We start from the raw sequence: 21,924 nt of genomic DNA, 5'->3' as shown, positions 1-21,924 counted from the left end.
TTAACTCAAACTTTAAAGGGCCTTATAGCTAAATGAACATCTCCCTATGTATAAAGTGTTTGGGATCTAGTAAAGAATTATTCGAGTTACAATATTAGCAACATATTATAATTATCTCTCAAAAAATTATATTTTATTGTTTTATTGCGGTCACATTTTAACTAGGAAAATGTTGTGGCTACTTTAGTTTTATGCTTTTATATTATTAAAATATTTATAATAAATATGATTTTTGTTGTTCCAGTAATATTTTCTGCCTAATATAGTATATAATAAAGTAATTTAATTTTTTTTAAGTAATTAAAAATGTGCTTATAATAATGGTATTATGGTTTTATTATTAATACCTCTGTAAATGTGATTGTCGTCACATTATTAATATTATTGTAGTAATATGGTTTTATAGGGCCTAAATAGCATTGGGCCATGGGCAAAAATAAGCCCAATACATGCTAAGCCCACTATAAGAGTAGGCCTCCCTAAAAGAACCAAGCTTGTACGTCCTAACTTAAAAAATAAAAAATAAAATCTTTATTAGATTTTTTAGGCCCACACATGCCCCACCTAACCCATCATCTCCCACCACATATCTTACAACTATCTCCTTTCTCTCTTGGTTGGCCATCACTCACTCTGTCTTCTTTTCTTTTTCATTTTCTCTCAACACAACAAACACTCATCTGTATCACTCCCTCACACTCTCCCACCGGTACACTCCACACCACCATCTCCACAATTATTTTTTCGGCAAGATCACCGGAAAATCCTTAAGGACCTCTAATCACCTTCACATATTTTATTTGAAGTAAAAGTTTCTAATCTTTTTGGTGAGTTTTATACTTTTGCTTGAGGTTTTTTTTATCTAAACTTTGATAATGATATCTATGTGATTTATGAGTTTTGGAAGTGATATTCATGTGTTTATATATATGGGTTTTATATTGGTGGAATTACTTGATGAGTAGGTTTATAGTTTTTACAATGGTGGTTTTAAGTGGTGAAAATTTGGGGATTTTAGCTTTTTAATGTGAAATAAATGGTGAATTTAATTTTTATTGATTATTTAGAACTAGTTATAGATTCAAATTGTTTGTCTTGGGGGACATTATGATTTTTGTCTCTTGTTGATGTGGTTTAAATCTTGTGTAAACTACTTATAAATTGTTGAGGTTTTGATGTTAGAGATAATACATTGGATGATTCATGAGTATAATGGGAGTCTATGTCTTGTAAATTAATTTGTTCAGAAACTTTGGAAGTGAAAAATATTATTTGTGAGGCTAAATACTAGGCTTGCCTAATTAAGTGCTTATTTGACAATTCCTAATTTGTAGATAGATACAATTTCAAGCTTTACTTATTGTGATAGGTTTGCTTGATATTGTTTAAATTCTAGCTAATCTCCTTTGGAACTTGGAGAATTAGGCTTTTTGCAGGTTGCAAGATAAGTAGCTTTTTAATGAGATTTTTGGAAAATAACCATGTTACATAAATGTTGTTTTTGGATCAAACACATTTTGGAAAATTATATATGGATATATGTTTTCTTAAAAGTGTTGTGTTGTGACTTTATTATATATTTTTATATATGAAAAATGCATCACATTTGGTACTGCATTTGAGGAAATGCATGAATTGTTGACGTGGAAAATATGAGCATCTTTTATTTAATCTTTGATGAGGAAATCATGGATTTTATAGTATATTGCAAAATTTAAAGGTGCTTATTTATCTTGTTTTGTATTATTTGGGAAATTAATAGAAAATTTTGTTCACAAGGAATGAAGTTGAAAACCTTACAAACTTTGTGGAAGTTTTGGTTATTTAAGGTTTTCTGAAACTACCTGGATGTAAACTATGTGTTTCAAAATACATATAACCTGTGAGCTTTATATGGTTTTAACCCTATGCCATATATGGTTTCCCAATGATCACCCGATTTGATTTCCGCAGTCTTTGTGACAACGGAATCAAATCTAGGTCAATGCCCTTTCACTTTGGATGACGCGTTCTTCCCTGCTACCTATGGGGGGAAGAGGTTTCTTGATTGTGTGTGGGTGAGGCTGCTGCCCATGGGGCCAAAAGACCACATGCAAAAGAGGTCCTATTTGATACGTTCTCCTTGCTGGCCATGGGGGGAGAGACAAAACTTTGAGGGTATGTGTAAGGCTACTGCCCATGGGGCCAAAAGACTGCATATCTGAGGGGACAATATCATGTCAATTGTGAATGGGTGGATCCCCTGACCGATTTTATGTGATAGTGTGGTATATTTGTGATAAATTACCGTATGTTAGATTTTATGACTTTGGAATTATATTGTTAGTGCTCACAGATTATAGTATATAGTTTCAAAGTATTTACTTTTAAGAAACTTTGCGTTTCATTATTATTATTATTATTATTATTTTTGAAAACGACATCTAATATCATTCATTGATTAAAAACGATGAGAGTCAAAATACAAGGCCTCAAGTGCTAGTGGTGGGGAGTCCTCTAGCCAAACTAATTCATCTTCTACATTCTTAGCAAAACGAGCAAGTGCGTGTGCTACACCATTTGCACTATGCTTTACAAAACTAACAGAATAGCTTCGAAAACCTGCTGCAAGGCACTGGATGTCCTCATAGATATGACCCAACCGTGATCTATTGGCTTTCCCAGTTGTGATAGCCCACATCACGTTCAAGTTGTCTCCTTCCAGCACCACGTCCATGAAGCCAGCGTTGACAGCAAACTCCAAAACTTTTCGACAGGCAAGCAGTTCCGCTTCTTCACTATCTTGTACCGGTGAACCTTTGGCTGCTAGGGATGCCATGACTTCAACCCTCTAATTGCGCACCACCACTCCAAATCCTGATGCGTTTATCTCTGCAAAGACCGTCGCGTCGACATTTACCTTGTAAGAATAACCCACTAGTGGCTCCCACTGCTGCACTTGTTCAACACGTGTAGAAATAGCCAAATGCTCTTGCACCTCATTATATTCTTCCAGCATGTCCGTTGCTCGCTAAACCAGATGAAAAGGATCCTGCATAGTACCTCCGTGTAAAACAGAGTTTCTTTAGTTCCAAATGAGTCAACATTGCACCATGAAAGCTTCGAGCTCCTTCCTTGACAACCTATCCATTAATTCCTCAAACAAATGAATGAAGTCTACTTGTCCACCTATACTTTTCTGCAATCTGCCCTTGCTGCCTACCCAAACACCTCTAGCTACTCCATAATCCCACAAAACATGGATCCTTGTTTCTGGTCCTTGCTAATAGAGCTCACACACGCTATCCCCTGTGATTCTTTACCAAACCAGGTTCTCTTTTGTTGGCAAAATATTGTGGCAAGCTTTCCAACCAAATATTTTGATCTTATTTGGTAAATGGAGCTTCCACAACCGTTGCCATATCAACCCCCTATTCTACCTAGCCGAGCTTCCTACCATGCCATCTGTTTCTTTGGTGAGCAACTTGGCAATACCATACCCCAATTTCACTGAATAGACCCCATCCTTATTAGGAAGCCACACTATAGAGTCTGGTACATCTCTTTTGCTTAAAGGAATGCGAATTATTGCTTTTGCATCATCCCTTGAAAACATCTCTCTAATCAACACCCGGTCCTACTCGTGCATTGTCTCCTCTATAAGCTCATTGACTCTCCTTTCTCCATCCACTTCAAGCGATTGCTGTAATACTTGGTTTTGGGGTGATTTGGGATCCACTTTTCATGCATGATCCGAATGGAGTTACCATTCCCTACCCTCCAGTAGCTTCCCTTCTTTAGCAATGGTTGGGCTGCCAACAAACTTTTCCACATAAAAGAACTATTAGGCATGTCTGATGCTTCCAAGAAACTGCTACGTGGAAAATACTTAGCTTTAAAACATCCATACACCAACGAATCCTCTTCCTGTAATAGCCTACATCCTTGCTTGGCCAACATCACTAAGTTAAAATTCCGTAAGTCACGAAACCCGATTCCCCCCTCCTTCTTAGATTGTGTTAGTACATTCCAACTCTTCCAATGGATTTTTCTTTCATTACCAATCTGCCCCCACCAAAACCTTGCACACATTGCATTTAGGTCATTTCAAAGCCTCACTGGTAGAAGAAAAACTCCCATGGTGTATGTAGGGATAGACTGCGCTACTGCTTTAATAAGAATTTCCTTTCCTGCTCTTGATAACAATTGCCCCTTCCAACCCTCTTCTTCCATACTCTAGCCTTGATAAAAGAGAAAGTTTGATATTTAGCACGACCAACTAGTGTGGGCAACCCCAAATAGGATTCAAACCTGTCCACCTCACGAACACCTAACTCCCATTTAATCCTTTCCCTTTGGTCTGTGGCTATGTTTGTACTGAAGTAGACTGAGGACTTATCAAAGTTAATGCATTGTCTTGAGACATCTACATATGTCGCAATAATTCAGTAATAACCTGCACCTCCCCTTGGGTAGCCCTACAAAACAATAAAGAATCATCTGCAAATAATAGGTGAGATATAGAGGGTTCACGTCTACACACGACCACCCCATGGATATGCCCATCATTTTGTGCTCTAGCCAGTAGGGATGTAAAACCTTTTGCACAAAGAAGGAACAAATAGGGTGATAAGGGGTCACCTTGTCGAATCCCTCTGGAAGGGCAAATATTACCATATGTTTTTCCATTAATACGCACAGAGAAGGATGTAGATGTCACACAACATATAACTCTATCAATCCATATATCTGGCAAACCCATTTTAGACATAATACTCTTCAGAAAACCCTACTTAACCCTGTCATACGCTTTACTTATGTCCAATTTTAAAGCCGGGGAGCCTTTTTTACCAAATCTCTTCTTGTTCATAGCATGCAAAGTTTCATATGCCACTATCACATTATCAGTAATCAAGTGACCAGGGACAAAGGCACTCTGTGAAGGAGAAATTAACTGTGGGAGTATCATCTTAAGTCTATTGGCTAAGACCTTTGAAATAACTTTGTAGATTACATTGCAAAGACTAATGGGTCTATAGTCTGTAATTTTCTCTGGATTCTTTATTTTAGGAATGAGCACAATATGGGTGTAATTTATTTCAGGCGGTATAAAACCAGAATTCAAGAAATCTAACACAGCAGCAATCACATCATTACCTACAATATGCCAGAATTTCTGATAAAAGAGGGCATTCATACTGTCTGGTCCAGGAGCCTTGGTTGGTCCCATCTGAAATAACACTACTTTAATTTCATCTGCACTATATTCACTGGACAAAATTTCCCTCATGTCATCTGTTACTTTGTGAGGTACTGAGTCAATGTATTCTTCCATTCTATTGCTGCTACTTGATGTAAAAATGGACTCAAAATAATTAGTTGCCACTTCCACAGTATCATCCATCTCCTCCACCCAATTATTATGCTAATCTCTAATCCCCATAATAAAGTTTCTTCTCCACCTCTGTGAAGCCTTTGAATGAAAATATTTTATGTTTTTGTCTCCATGTTTAAGCCAAGAAACCCGAGAGCATCGGTGCCAGAAAATTTCTTGCTTAAGGAGTAGTGCATCAAGTGATCTACTAGCTTCCAAATATTCGACCCTTGTCTCCTCATAAGGCTCCCTTTTATTCATACTCTCCAACACAGCTTGTAATCTTTTAATCTCATCCACATCCGGTTTTGTTTTGGAGGAACCCCACGCAAGCAAGTCAACCCCACAGTTCATTATTTTATCTTTGATAATTGACATGGCCGAACCTGCCCCTGTATGCCCAATAGTCCACGAATCAACCACCATTCTTTCACAATCATCCTATAATAACCATGCCTCTTCAAATTTAAAGTCATTCGCCCCTCTGCCTCTCAACCCGTGGTCTGTCATGGTTTGTAATAAAAGTGGTGCATGATCCGAAGCATGAGAAAATAAGTGTGTGAGTGTACTAGCTGGAAACCTCTCCCTCCACTCCGAGTTTGCTATTGCCCGATCCAGCCTCTCCTTTGTGTTAGCATCCCCAGGTCTCTTGTTATTCCAAGTAAAGGGGTAGCCACGAAAACCTATATCAACCAACCTACACGATTCCAGTGCCAAACCAAAGTCCTCCATCTGCTTGTACGGTGGTGGATGCTTACTTTGCTTTTCAAAGGAGAGTAGAATAGCATTAAAATCTCCAATGCAACACCATGGCCCTTCAACCAATGTAGCTAGGCGTGATAAGAGAGCCCAAGATTTGTGTTTTTGGCTAGCTTCAAGCCAGCCATAAAAGCCTGTTAAATACCACTCAAAGCCATCCTCTTCCACAACTTTAGCCAAAATATGGTTGTTATAGTTTACCATGTCCAGTTTCACCTCTGATTTCCAATGAAGCACCAAACCCCCTCTTGAATCTGGCTTCTTAACTATCAATTTATTCTAAAACGGTAATTCTTTGCAATGTTTTTTGTACCCTTCCTTGTCTAAGCGAGTCTCCATTAAGAAACACACCTTGGGAGCTTGTTCCCTCATAAGTTTACGAAGGCCTCGAACTGTCCAAGGGTTCCTAAGCCCTTGGCAGTTCCAACTTAACACTCTCATTGTGCCCGGTGGGGGTGGTCCCGCACCCCAGCCGCTCATTTTTCAATTTCTCCTCCATGAAGCTTCTCACGTTTTCTTGTATGCCCCTCCTCCTCTGATACAGACTGCTTATCCCACTGAGGCAAACCTCTCTTACCCAACTTTACAGAGTTCTGTTGGGTGAGTACTTCTTGCCCATCAACCATACGAGCCAACCTAGTCCAAGTGGGCTTATTTTTTAAATTTTTTGGCCCATCACACCCCCTATCTTCCACGTGCGCACCATCCTCCTTCATTACGTTAGTTTGCACGTGCACCCTAGCGCCTCCCTTATCTCCTATATTTACGTGGATTAAATTCTGTGAGCTGTTGCCCATGCAATCCGGCTCCTTCCCCTCCAAAATCGTATCAATCGCCTCCATGATTTTAGGGACATTAATCACACATTCTATAACCATCCCTAGATTTCCGCCCTCCCTTTTTTCAGCTTCCACGTGATCCCTAGGGTTTTCCTTGTTTTGTTCCTCCTCCACTGCCACTCCTTGACCGATTGAAATCTGGCCTCCTTCATCCACCACCTGATTGACTCGGATATCCTTCCCTCCTTTGGCCATCTGTCTTCCTCCACTCACCTTCAAGTCTTCAACCACTCCCCATATTGACATGGTACTTCCTTCTTATTTCTAGTGGCTGCAAAATAATTGGCACAGTGCTTCAAATCATGCCCTAATAGCCCATAGTGATGGCAGAATATTGGTAATCTCTCATATTTGAAAGACACCCAAGTCTTTTTACCATTAGACCTTGCTAGGAAACCTCCTCTCCGCATTGATTTCGATATTGGAATGGCCACCTTCACTCTCATGAACAGGTTCTGCAAATCTTGTCTTCGACGTTTCTCAACTTCTTCAACCTCCCTAATGCATCTGCCCACTACCTCCACAACTTTTGGGCAAGCCATATCAAAAGGAGCTCCCCATATTTGCACCCATAGAGAAACCATATCGAACTGAACATTCTTTGCAGTCATCCCTGGTTGCCATTTGTGCATCAAAAGAACTTGATTATCAAATGTCCATGGTCCTCCCTTCAACACCCGAACCAACTCAAACTTAGAGTCAAATTTGAACTAAAATAGGTTCGACCCAACTTCCACGATTTGCAGCCCATCCTCAAGCCCCCATGCTCTTCTCAGTGTAGTTTGGACACCGAGATTTTACATGAGAGAGAACCCAGCCCCCCTCTGGTTAGATGCTATAGTGTGCCCCTCATTGGCTAGTATAGGCTTGGACCACTGCTTTGGGACATGTGTAACCCTCTCCACCTTTCTAGCTCCTCCCTCTCCCTCTCCTGTTGTCCTTCATGATGTGTAGAGCCACCTTTTAGCCCACTACCTTGGTAGACACGACTTTCTCTCTCCTCCACCTAAAGGGTAGTACTATGATAGTTGTCGTAGGGTTTATGGTGAGCAATGGGGTTGGGACATCTGTCCCTGTACAACTAGCAACATTCCTCGTACTATAAGAGAAGAATGTTGTTGAGCATAGAAAGGGGGATCAGAAAATTTGGGTTGGGAAAAGAGAGCAGAAAAAGGGTAGCAATAGAGAAGAAAATGTGTACAAGAATAATGTATAACAAAGCATTCTTCCCATAAATATTACATAGTTTTACAGGGATAAGGACACAAAGTCCTTCATCCTGTCGTTGTTTTTCACCCCTATTCTTAGGGTTTTCCATGTAAATCACTTTGTCACTCTTGCTCATTTCTCTTAATGCTTTTATTCCTTGTCCTCATTACAAAATTTCATCTTTAGCATATTACAAGAATGATGTTTAGATGCACCGTTAAGGATTAGAGCACACAAGCATATTCATTTTTCCTAAACCTAACTTGCACGTATAGGCTATATGCCCTTAGTTACGGAATTCACCTTTTGCTGAACTTTTAATTTGGGAAGGTTCTCTTTTAGGATATATGAAATTGATAGTTTAGTTTCTTTTAAGTGGCCCAATTTTATAAGGTGTTTTTTTTTAAAAAAAAAACTACCGTGGCCTAATTTTCCAAATGATTATGGTAGCTTTGACATTTAAGATCAAACTTAGCTCTAAAGCATGATTCAATACATGATAAAAGTTCCCATGTTGAACATGAAATTGGCCGTTGAGTTTTGTATGCATGTGCGATTGTATGAGTATGTTTAAAGTTGCAGGATTTAGCCGTAAAGTTTAAAAAAAATCTAGTTTTCTTGATAAGTCATGTGCAAATGTAATTGTTATGGAAGTTGATGTATAATTGATTGTATTGCATGTCTTTGGATGTTTTGGGTGCATTTGGGATGCTTGGAACATATTGTGTGGGGTTTAGTAAGGGCTTAGAGCAGCTAGTTAGCTTGGAATTAAATCAAAAGCTAAGGTTTTTAAGTCAAGTGTTAATTAGCTCTTGCTATTTATTTCAAGGAGTAGGGGAGCATAGGAAAAGTTCACACACTGCTTGAGACTCTTGGTACTTAGCTGCTAATTGAGGTAGGGATTATTCCATGAAAATTTAATAGTCCATGTTTTTAGCACACATATATGATTTTTATCACTACTTTTTAGCAAACTTCTTTTGATATTGTTTATAAAAGGTTCAATGCAATGCTTTTAGTAAACTCCTTTTGATATTGTTTATAAAGGATAATATGCATTGATCGGGATTACATTTTGAGAAGTTTTAGTGATGAAACTATTTAGAATTTAGTTGTGGATATGCTATGAACTTTAGCCTAGTAATCCAAGAGAGAGATTAAAAGATAAAAGCATGATTCATTGTAGAAACAAAGAACTGTTTTGAGTGTGATGGCCTTTAAGACTGATACCATAGGTCAAGAGGCGATAGTGATCCTTGTAGACTGGAAACTTTACGCCTCTAGAGGTTCTATTCCCTATAGACTATCAACATTTTAAGCTACGAGGAGTTGTATTCCTTGTAGACATGGCAACCTAAGTCATAAGGGGATTGACAAGTCTATGAAGGCTACCAACCATTAGGCCATGAGAGGCTCTTCAGATCTTTGAAGACTGGCAACCATTAGGCCACAAGAGGACTGTGTACCTTGAAGACTGGCACCTATTAGGTCACGAGAGGCCAAATTTCAAAGATAAAGTACAATTACATGTTTGATATAGTTTTGCTATATTATGTAACAGTATGAGTATGCTTTTTTTCATAACAGATCAAGGAACATGTTATGTTTATATATAATGGAATCATGCTATATGTTTAGAATTTAGCAGTAAATATTATGCCCTTACAATTTATCATATATTATGTTTACCCGTATAGTATTGATATGTTCAAAAAGCTCATGAAATCCTTTTAGCATGAACTCTTTATAAGCAAGTCATGTCCACATGGAAATGTTTTGTTTACCATGCATTCATGCATACTATTAAATCTTCATATCATGCCTCCCTTACCTAAGAAATTTGATTGCTTAGTTTTGTAGGAAGTTCTTTAGTGCAGCCAAGAGCCACAGCATGAAGAAACAATGTTTTTGTACATGGAGCTAGTTTTGTATAGTTATCCTACTATTTTGTGTATATATAGCAAAATTGATATATATGTATAAATAGTCTTCCATTGTATTAGGGTAATTTTGTCCACATGATATTATGGTTTTGTATAAACAGTTTAAAAGAAGCTCTGGTTACTATCACTTCCCGTAAATGGACAAGTTTATCCATATATTTTGAGTAAACAAGGAGTACGTTTATAATGTTATAGAAATTTTCGAGCAGGAATCAGCAAAGCAACGAAATATAATTTGTTAACTTGTTAGTTCTTTTAAGATTATTAAAAGCGAGAAATTAAAAAAAAAAAAAAAAAATTTATACTCCTTGTAGTGAGTTCGTGTTAATATCTTGCTTGGTATTTAGCATACTGGTTCATCTCATATCGGAGTGTGACAAAAATCTCACTTAAATTTATCATTTTAACCCTCAAATTGTATCGAATGAGCGTGTGGAATTTCTCATCTTCTATTAGTTGCAATAAGGGACAAAATTAACAAACAAAAAGGCTTATTTTGTGGTTACAATTAATCTCTGGTTTTGGTCCACTATCTTACAAGAGTGCAATTTATAATGTAATGGCCATTACCCACTATCATCATCGTGTAATAGAAAAGGAAAAAGAGGCCATAATATTTTATTTTAACATGTTTTGAATATCCTACTTACTACCCAGACCCCTCCTGTCCCCTTCAACCCCTATAGGTGCCTAGGGAGGTGCCATTAGACCATCCGATCAGTTGGCGAGACCATAAACAATTTAACCCTGCAAAAAATCAATCGAAAAGGCAAGTGTAACCCTGTCTAATTTAATCACTAATTTGTTTGGTTAGTTATACCTTGGTAAATCTTTGACCATAAAGTATTACAATTCACAATAGGAAAGTAATGTGTCTCAGGAACGTGATGGCGCCTTCTGTATCGTACAATGGAAGAACAACCCCATGAAGAGAGGGAAAAACTCGACTCTTCATTAGTTGCAATACAACATTATCATGGAGAAGCATATATATCTTTCCTCCCACAGTGTGTAGATCTGATAAAGCTGTAGAACCTACATACTGTGAAAAGAAGGATGTATACCTAGGATAATTATTACTTTTCACAAATTTTGTGGGATTTGGTCAGAAATTTTCAAACCAACAAACAAAGCCATTTTCTATTCCTATGAGATATCAGGAAGATCTTGCTGGATACCTAAAAATGAAACTTGTAAAGAAAATGGATCTTAACATCTACGTGTTAGGGATTTTGCTTGATTTGAAAAAATAAAAATATAAAAAAGTTTGCAAGTGGGAAAGTTATTGGACATAGCTTGTTTTGTAGGATACTTAAGCATATCTTTATTTTTATTTATTTATTTTTATATAAATACATTGTACTTATATTTAACTGCATAAATGCGCTACATTGCCACATATTTACATCTGGGGTATCTCTTCTACTAATTACATAACAGGTGGACGTCAAGGCCCAAATGCAATAGGATTAAGAGCAGATTCTTCCTCATACCAAGTAACATTACAAACAAAATAAAAACCTGTCAAATTGGTGAAATTTTGAAAATGCGCTCATCCTTTCTCAAAAAAAAAAAAAAAAAAATGCGCTCATCTCATGCGTCCTATGTAAAACTGACATATGGGTCCCATAGGCTTAGGATCCACATGTCAGTCTCACATAGGGTGCATGAGACTGGAAGAGATACTCTCTTGTCAAAGTGAGGCATGGAGTTTTGGTGTAGAGGCAACGGTTAGGAGGTTGATGAGTGAGGATATAGAACTCAAGGCAACCTCCAGCACTTCTTCAGAGCAACCTGGCTTCCCTATCTTCTTTACCTAAGGCAAGGCATACAACAAGAAGCTTGTGTCTAAGTTATTTAGATTTAAAGTTTGAGTAGTAATCTAAAAACTTATAAAATGCTAACTTCGACACAGAGAAAATAAAACCCAAGATACTTAGGATTTCCTCTAAAATTATAAACTCAACTAAATTGCCAAAATATCCTATATTCATAGGAATTACAAAAATTACACATTTGTCTTTGAATACAAAATTGACCATAACTTTCTTTTTCTTTTCTTTTTTTATAGGTAAAATGGGGAAAGAGGAACAAATTTATTTATTTTTGATAAGTAAAGAAAATTTTATTCAAAGTCATAAAAATGAGTCAACCAAGTATACAGTAGGGGACCAAAACAATCAAATACACAAATTAAAAGCATCCATCAAATCATAAATTGAAAAAATGGAATGACTTCCTATGATAGACATCCAGTCCTATAGTGTTTTAAAAAAGAAAAGTTTTAAGTCAGCTCTTGTCCTTTCAGAATCTTCAAAACACTGGTTGTTTCTCTCCCACCAAATGTACCACATCAAACAATGAGGGACAGCCATCCAGATAACACCATTACGATGATGACCAAAATTTTCCTTGCCAACATGCAAGGAGCTCAATCACAGTCTTTGCTTGCACAGTATATACCAAACAAAGTGAACACCATAAACCACAACACAAAAACGATAGGACAATGTAATAAAAGATGATCTACTGATTCTCCATTACTCTTGCACATATAACACCATTCTAGAATCAATATCTTCCTCTTTGTAAATTAAAATAGTTCCCAAAGCTGCAGTCCAAACAAAAAACGAGACTCTAGAATGAACCTTTTGCTTCCAAATACTTCTCCAAAGGAAGGACTGATTACATACACCCAACAAAGCCTAATAATAATTGCTCACCTCAAATCCCCAACTCTTAGCAGGCGTCCAACTCATCTTATCCTCACCAATACCCCTCAATGAGACTCCATATATAATATCCCAAAAAATAGACAAGGATTCTGATTCCCAATCCTGAATTGCTCGCAAGAATTCCAAGTCCTAATAGACAACCACATTAGGAAACTGCATGAGATCAGCCACATAAGCCTCCTCAACATTATCAATTTTGAATAATTCTGGAAAACACATGCTCAAAGGATTATCCCCACACCAAACATCATTCTAGAATTTCAATCTAGCCCCATCTCCAATCTCAAACTGAATGTAACAGGAAAAAGTAGACCAACCACTACTAATAGTCTTCCATAAACTCACCTCATAGGAACTTGGAACAAAATTAGAGCACCAATCTCCCTCCTCGGTTCCATATTTAACCCTTACAACCCTTCTCCATAATGTTTTTCTCTCAGACCCCATCTCCACAACCATTTTCCCAATAGCGCTTCATTAAAGTATCTCAAATTTCGAATTGCTAGACCCCCAAACTAGATAGGAGAGTATACCTTAGACCAATTCACCAAGTGACGTTTTGTATCATTTCCCAAACCACCCCCAAAAAAATTTCATTGGAGTTGTTCTATACAGTATGCTATTTAGCCCGGAATTGGGAAAAGGGAATCGAGATAAGTACGTAAATTGGACAGTGTTTTAAAACTAGGACATATATAACTACACAGTTAAAAGCACACAACTTTTACTTCAATTGAACTTCACATGTGGGTCCCATTACAAATTAAACTTTTATGGTTATGTCATGGGATCAACTCAGTATTAATCCTGTTTTTTTAAATAGTTAGATAGTGGGGGAGGGGGAGTATTAATCGTGAATTTAGAAAATAGAAAAAATGTTCACCAGCTATTAACATAAAAAGCACAATTAGAAAAATAACTTGAACAATAAAAGAGGAGCAAAAATTACAGACATTTAAGTAACTAATATACAAAAAAGCAAAGAAAAAAAAAGGGCTGGCAAATAAATAACTAAAAATAGAAATTTACCATGTCGAGGTAATCGTGCAACTCCTTTATCCTCTCCACACAGCCAAGGTCTTCTGTGCACAAATCCATGGCCTTCTCATTAGGAACTGGTTCATCCAACTCAGGTAGTGTTGTATTCTGATATGGAGCGTCCATAAAAAACTTTTCAGAATCTAACCCCGTTTATGTTACAAAACCTGAAGCCAAATCAGTTAAAACCTAATGTACAAGCCACCTGAATCAGTAGTAATTTTGGCTACAACTTCTTTGCATTTTATAAGAATTATTCGAAAGGATCACTTTTGTTTGTATGAGTTTGCCTAATACGCATAGCCACTAAGCTCCATTTGCAAAGAAAATGATGCAATTGTTTTAAAGTTTCATCATTACCAAAGCTTAGACCAGTGAGTTAAATAAATAAATATATATATATATATATATGCCAAAGGAATTTGAAAAAGAATTGGGCTGCATAGATAATGCTTTTATCATCTTACTATTGTTGCATAGACCCATTCTAGTTTATTTTCCTCTAGTTTCAAATAAAACAGTATCAATCAGGTCTAATAAACAGCATTTAGTCCATATAATTATATCTTGTGTAACATTATATTGAAAGAATGCAAGGTGTCTTATAACAGAATCTTAATATATTTTTCCCTATAAATCTGAAAAAAGAAATGCAATACATCATGTTCTTATTCTATCTCACTCAATAAACTAAACATTATTGTAACCAGATGCCTATTTATTTGACCTTAAAAATCTTATTCATTTGTTCAGCTTTTAAATAAATGATCATTGTACATGATGTATTGCATGTACAATGATCAGAAAGTACAAACGCCAAAGAACACAACAGCAGCACCTATGCACAAACACCTACTGCTAAACTAACACAAACAGACCAACAAAATTCATACTCAGCAACAAATTGAAAGTATAATTCTCAATCTACTGCATTTAGCATGATTGTGAGCATTCCTCTTCAACCAAATATGTTACATCTGAACAGCCCAAGACATCTTAAGAATCAGAAATCTAGACCCTTGCCTCTTAGCTACTCCTTCACCCATATAAGTTTCATGTTTAATCATCAGGTTTTCTATCAGAAAACCAACTACTGCAATCCTGCACCACAAACTTCTAGTAAAACTGCAATCATGACACAGATTATCCATTCTTTCAAAGCTGTTATGCAAAAACACAGAACATCACCATAGAAGCCGCATCTCAGCTGAAAACTGTAGATATCTCACAATGGGAAATTCCAATTTTAGCCCCTTATATGTCTGGCTCGTGTATCTTTTTAACAGAAACCAGTAACTATATCATGCAAAGCCAGCCAAAAGAACCTTGAGTAAAAGCATGCTGAAAAACCAAAGAATGTTGAAATTAGATTTAAAAATTTGATGTGGAGAGAGCTTGAAGATCCTTTTTGATATCTTTAGATCAATACTTTATAAAGATGGAGAGAGCTTGAAGAGGACATAAATGAAGTGGAAAAGCACATCAGAAGTACGTGTGATTGTAGAAGACTTATTAAGTTAAAGAGACATTTTATAAGACTAGTATAAGACCAGGTATGCTCTATGGTACTGAATGTTGGGTTGTTCTCTTCATAAAATGAGTATAGTAACTAAAATGAGAATGTTATGGTGGATAAGTAAAAATTCAAGGAAAGACAGGATTTTGAAATGAGGAATTCGCTTAAAGATGAAAGAGACTAGCTAGAGATGTTTGGTCATGTTCAGAGGAGAGCAATTAATGCACTAGTGAAAAAAAGTGAGTTGATTCAAGTTGAGGGAATGAAAAGAAGGTAGAGGAAGAACAAAAAACAAAAACAAAAAAAAAAAAAAAAAAAAAAAAACAAAAAAAAAACAAAAAAGAAACACACATTAATTGAAGTAGTATAAAAGGACATTTCAATTAAGGAAGTAACAGTTCTCTAAAAAAAGTAAAAATTTGCCAACTTAGTGCATTCAACATGAAAGTCATATGGTTTGAGGCTTCCACAAGCATTCCTTAACTATAAAAATAAAACTTTCCCAAAAATGGAAAAATACTAAACACCTAATAGTGCATGATTGATGTAGGACAACCTAGGCTTCCCACCATAGACCTTAGAGTTCCCACCTAAGGTGTTTGGATTCAACACCAAAACAAACACAATGCAATTTTTGCAAATAATCTGAATAATAATAATCATAGTCTATGAATACAAAAGAAATCATTCGGAGCTTTATATGCAACTTTCAGGAGTCACAATGATAAGGATAAATTCTCCTAAACAAATCCTAAACAATTTCAAAAACTAATTTAATAATCCTAAACAAAGGATAACGATGAACAACTAATCCTAACCAAACTTAGATACCAATCCAAACTAAACAAATAACTACATTACAATCTGAAATTATCCATTGAAAATCAAAAATGAAATATTGAAATAACTTTTGGTTATGCTCCTGCATTGATGATCTAGAGCATTTTTTTGGCTAAGAAAAGTACATAAACCAGCATGACCAAAAACTATAGTTAAATAAAATAAAGAATACAAAACAAACCAAAATAGCCATCAAGAAACTCAAAGATCTGGCACCCATTTTCAAAGCTTCAAGAAGCAGACTTGCCAGAGAGGCAGACTCTACGTGCCCCAAAGAAACCCTCTGCAAAGGCCCATTTTGCAAGTGCACCAACTGCTCCGCTAAGGACGAGTCTGGGATATGAACCATTTGTAAGTGGAGGTGAAATGGGCGAAAGTTGTAGAAATATCCATCTGCAGCTTTACCTCCAAAGGAAAACATTTTACAGGTTTTGCAAATGGTAAAGGAAATGGCATGGAAGGCTTCTCATTTCTCAACAATAATTGCAGGATCCAACACTTTCCCACCTTCACTTCAAGCAACACAATCACTCAGAAATAGAAACAGCAGCAAATTATATCATATTATCATTCCCAAATTCCAGCTGTCTGCCCAACAGAATTTTGCTATTGGGTATGAGAATGAAAGGTACAGTACGTTATCTAGTCTTCCTACCTATTTTCTATCACTATTCACCATTCCTACTTATGTGGCTAATAGGATTGAAAAGTTGCAAAGGGATTTTCTATGGGGTGATAGCAAGACTCATCTGGTAGGATGGGATAAAGTTTGTGCACCTATAGCCAACGGTGGTTTGGGTATATGAAAACTTACTACTTTCAACAAGGCCTTATTGGGGAAATGGCTACTTTCAACAAGGCCTTATTGGGGAAATGGCTGTGGTAGTTTGGGAAAGAAGAGAATCGGTTGTGGAGGAGGGTGGTAGCTTCAAAGTTTGGGGAAGTGTGGGGGAGATGGACTTCTAAGCTAGGTAGGGAAGTTCATGGATGTGGTTTGTGGAGAGGTATTTGTATGGGCTGGGAGGATTTTAGCAAAAATGTTCAGTTTGTTGTTAGGTTGGGGAATAGAGTGAGATTTTGGCAGGATGGGTGATATGGAGATCAACCTTTGCAATTGGCTTTCCCGAGGCTGTATAGAATTGCTATTGACAGGGAGGTCTCTGTAGAAGCTTCTTTGTCAAGGCAGGGGGCGGAGGATAGAAGAGTTTGGGATGTTCATTTTATTCGGAAATTTAATGATTGGGAGATGGATGAAGGGCTGCATTTTCTTCGTATCTTGGGAGCCAATACTCCTTCAATGGATGTTGGAGACCGGATGAGATGGAAGTTGAAGCCTAATGGGGATTTTGGCATCTGGTCGTATTATAACAAGTTGCGGGATTCTCCCTCAGTTGTCTTTCCTTGGAAAGGTATATGGAGAGTTAAGGCCCCTAGGCGTTTTTTTTTTTTTTGGTGTGTAGCTTGGAATAAGATCCTAACGTGTGATAACCTAAGATTGAGGGGCTTGGATTTTGTGGACTAGTGCATTATGTGTCGACACTGTGGGGAGATGGTAGACCACTTACTTCTTCATTGTGAGATGGTTTATCGGTTATGAAGCTTTGTTTTTATAACTTTTGGATTGTCATGGGTCATACCTAGATTGATTCCAGATTTGCTTTTTGGCTAGTGGAATTGGTTGGGGAAGCATTCGTCTCAAATCTGGAATTTAGTTCTGTTGTGCATATTATGATGTATTTGGAAGGAATGGAATCAGTGTACTTTTGAGGATTTAGATAGTTCCGGTGATCAAATGCTTGCTTCTTTCAATAGAACTCTTTTTAATTGGTCTCAGACTTGAGGACTCACGACTAGTGATTCTCTGCCTTCTTTTCTTAGCTCTCTTTCTCTTTTGTAATTAATCTGTTACTTGGTTTTCTTTTATGTATTTTCTCCATTTTTTCTTCTTGTAATTTTTGGGTTTAGTCTGTGCTTTTCATGCATAGAGTAGCCTTTTGTATGTATATCATTCTTACTTATCAAAAAAAAAAAAAAAAAAGATTTCGTCATCTAATTTACATGTAGGATATTATTAATCCTCACTCCAAAACTTATCTTATTCAAGCAGCTCCATTGGTAACATGTAGCCAAAAGTTTTTAGTCATCCATGAATTTTGGACTTTCACAAATTTTTCTAGATTCTTCTTCCCAAGGATTAATTTTGGAGAATTTTTATTTTTTTTTCCAACTAGGTCTTGGAAAAAAATGGAAGATAAGAATGCATTTCTCCAATCATTTGAAAGTTGCTTTCATCTATTTTCTTAATTGCAACTGATTTATCCCTTCGTGGGGACAAAATCTATATGCCTCCTTAATGTTTACAGAATGACTATAGCTCATTTTCAAGAATATAAAAATTGTCCCAAAAGTTTAAGCTGTATGGAAATAATGAATTTAATTATTTAACTAATAATCTAACAGTCCCCAACTCACTTGTAATAAGTGGGGCCTAACACGTGATTTACTATTATTATATATATATATATATATATGAGAGGTAGGGTGGAGACAATTTTGGAACCTAGGATTTCCTACTCTAATATTATGAATTACCAATTATCCCAAAAACTTAAGGTGTTAAGAAATGACATTTGAACATGTGGATATGTTTCCTTCTCACTTGGCAACACACCCAACAAAGTATTCTCCTCTACTGAGATATTGGGACAAATATGCTGATCTACATAATCACGGAAGGTTGGAGATAAAAGTTGGAGAATCATTTTAAAGTAATAGTGTAATACACACATATTTTACCAGTCTTGTGTCAGTCAAAAATCCATCCCCATTCTTAATTTTCTAGCAAGCTTGCAATTACTCTCAATGGATGGAATAAACATGTGTTGGGACTAGCAATGAAACAAACAAGTTGAATTAGTCTAGTTATTGTAATTGCAATCTCGTAAACAAGACCGATCACATATGTTACACAATCAGGTATTCATAAAATATGCACTATAATAACTATTGGTGTTGAAAAATAGGTAAAGAAATAAAAAGCATACCATTTAATTGCTTTTCACCATAACCACTACACTAGTTTTGCAAAAACTTCCACACTTGCCGTCTGTACAAAATTAAACATATCATATTTGTTAAGAAATTCAGCTAATAGAAGAAACATCACAATACTCCATTTCATATTACCCAAAATAAGAACGAAGCCATAGGAAATTAACAAATTGAAAATAAATAAATAAAAATAATAATTCTATGGGTTTTGAATGATAGACATTGATAAATTCTTACAGGAAAGAAAAATCCAAGACAAGAAATTAAACAGAAAGCAAAGCTTTACATAGAAAATTAAAAATAAATAAAAGGTTAGAAATTTCGGGCGTACTGCAGACAATCAGTGGAAATTTGTAATGGTTTACTTTCTGAGACATACCTTCTGCTTTGTCGAACACAAGACGTCGTGAAGTGAGGATGATAACACTTAACAATTTTGATCCCCTTTGTAATAAAGGGTTTGTTCTCCTGCCTGTCTCTGCTCCCCTACCTCCTTTTATTACTGAGCGGTCATTTAGGGCCTTTGATGGTGGATACCAGGAATATCATATCGTATCGAATTATATCATATATATATAAAATAAAAGTTGGATGTAGAGGAGGTTATAGTTACGCCAAATGGCGACTCCGAATTATAAAAATTTTCTTAAATTTTTAGATTTTAAGAAAAAATATATATAAGTTTTTTTCAACTCTAACTTCTAAGTAGATATAATTTTTCTTCAATTACAATTTATAAGTGAATAAAAATCTTAATTTGATTTTAAAGTTGAATTACACTTACTACATTTCTAAGTGGATAAAAACAAAAATCATAACAATTAAAAGCCAATAGAGTTTGGGTTTAAAAAAAAAAAAAAAAAAACCGAAGCAAGTCCGGGTTTTTACAAAAATCCGACCCGAACCCGGACCCGGCCCGACCTGATTAAATATATATGTATAGTTACTAAAATACCCTCTTATATATATATATATTGATAAAACCCTAAAATACCTTACCCTCACAATCTCTTTAGACTTCAGCCGCTTCTTATCTCTCTCTTCAACTCACCACTTTGACTCACTCTCCTCTCCAACTCTCACTCACTCTCCTCTCATGTCTCACGCCGTTAGCCACCAACTGTCGCGCCTCTCTCATGCTCTCAGCCTCTCGGTCTCACTTTCTTTGCTGAAGAAGACGAAGACGAAAATCTAAGATTCTCGCCGTAAAGCCTCTGCAATCTCACCCACGAAGATGAAGACGAACAACCACTTACTATATTTCTCAGGAAAACAATTTTTTTTTTTAATTGATTAGGCCACTATTAGGGCCTGAAGATTGGGCCCTGAAGTGGCCTGGCTGGGCAGGGCCAGTGGGGCCTAGCGCGGCGGGTTTGGGCCCCGGTAAAAAAATTCGTTTAATAAACGGGCCGGGTCCGAGCCAGGGCCATGGGTCTTGACCTGTGGGTCAGGTACGGGTATGAAAAAACCCGGCTGAACCCAATCCATTGTCATTCCTACTTGTCAGATGTGAATAATTACTACTACTTATAAGATGTTGCAAACGTAAGTCAGCAACATTAAGTTTTATTAATCAAGTAAAATTCTACCGTGGAATTTAATCAGTTATTGCTCAAATCATATTATTATTATATTATAAGTTTGGCTTAAACGCCATGGTTGTGTCATGTGACTTCACCAAATTGCAGAAATTTTAATAAATTTTTAGATTTTAAGAATAGATATATATACATATATTTTGGATAAATATGACAAATCAAGTAATGAAAGAAAGTAGTATTTGATTTACAATTATAGCAGTTGTGTTTGTCTAAAATGTAATCAACAAACCCAATAGAATAAAATTACCTAAGGATAGAATTTAAATAAAAAAGAGAGATAAAAAAACGTTTAAAAAAAAGATCGAATTTGCATTTTTTTTTCCTGTTTCTTTAAAAAACGTAAAAGGAAAAAAAAGATAGAACTTGCATTTTTTTTCCTACATTTTTTTTTTTTTTTGGATAAATTTGCATCTTATGTCATCTTTTTCCTAATAATAAAGTTAAAATATATATATATTTGAGTTTCACCTAAACTACTTCTTTTTGTTCATATCATCTTCTTCACAACCTAAAATTCTCACTATATATACACACAGTTTTTTGGTGCTTCATTATTTCTATTACGTATTTTACAATTATTTGCTATATTCTTTTTTTCTCCTCTCTGCCCTACCTACAACCTTGCTAGTAATTTTTTTTTTACCAAATTGAATAGATTTTGTGTATTTGTTGCCTTTTTATTATATATAATATGATTTTTATCAATAAGTTTTTGTAGGAGCTGGTTTTGGATCCTAAGCCCACAAGGTAATAGGATTAAGGCCCAAAGAGCCCAATACAAATAATTTTTAGAGAGTGGGCTAAAAACCAAGTTTAATTGAGTTGGACAATGCTCATAATGGATTAAAAATTGAAATAAAACAAAGAAAAATAGGTTTTATGCGAAGAAATCCTTCCTTGGCAAAGTCCGAGAGGAGTAGTTCTTGATTATATTTTTCTTAGACTTGATTACAATTTCAGTTCTTTGTGCTACAGTGCTTTTTAGATTCTCAGATGAACCTCATTCTTATCCCTGGAGGATCTCTTACATTAAAATACCC

The 21,924-nt window shown here is 36.1% G+C and overlaps 2 long non-coding RNA genes across 4 annotated transcripts; one reads left to right on the top strand and one right to left on the bottom strand.

The window, feature by feature from the left end:
• Positions 1-624: 624 nt before the first annotated feature.
• On the top strand, positions 625-10,295 carry LOC115991663. The gene is made up of 3 exons (XR_004092278.1): positions 625-827; positions 8,990-9,055; positions 10,013-10,295. It is a non-coding gene; the product is annotated as an uncharacterized LOC115991663 (long non-coding RNA).
• A 1,277-nt stretch (positions 10,296-11,572) lies between these two features.
• LOC115991648 lies at positions 11,573-19,859 on the bottom strand. 3 transcript variants are annotated; one of them, XR_004092272.1, is made up of 4 exons: positions 19,663-19,859; positions 19,277-19,338; positions 13,868-14,065; positions 11,573-11,919 (listed from the first exon to the last, which is right to left on the bottom strand). It is a non-coding gene; the product is annotated as an uncharacterized LOC115991648 (long non-coding RNA). The 3 variants fall into 3 exon arrangements; XR_004092269.1 differs by having other exon boundaries at positions 13,868-14,043; positions 19,663-19,855; XR_004092270.1 differs by having other exon boundaries at positions 13,868-13,984; positions 19,663-19,851.
• Between the last annotated feature and the right edge of the window lie 2,065 nt (positions 19,860-21,924).

Source organism: Quercus lobata, chromosome 1 (assembly GCF_001633185.2).
Source record: "Quercus lobata isolate SW786 chromosome 1, ValleyOak3.0 Primary Assembly, whole genome shotgun sequence".
Lineage (NCBI taxonomy): Eukaryota > Viridiplantae > Streptophyta > Magnoliopsida > Fagales > Fagaceae > Quercus > Quercus lobata.
Note: the sequence above shows the minus strand (reverse complement) of the source record. Positions and strands in the feature narration are given on the sequence as shown.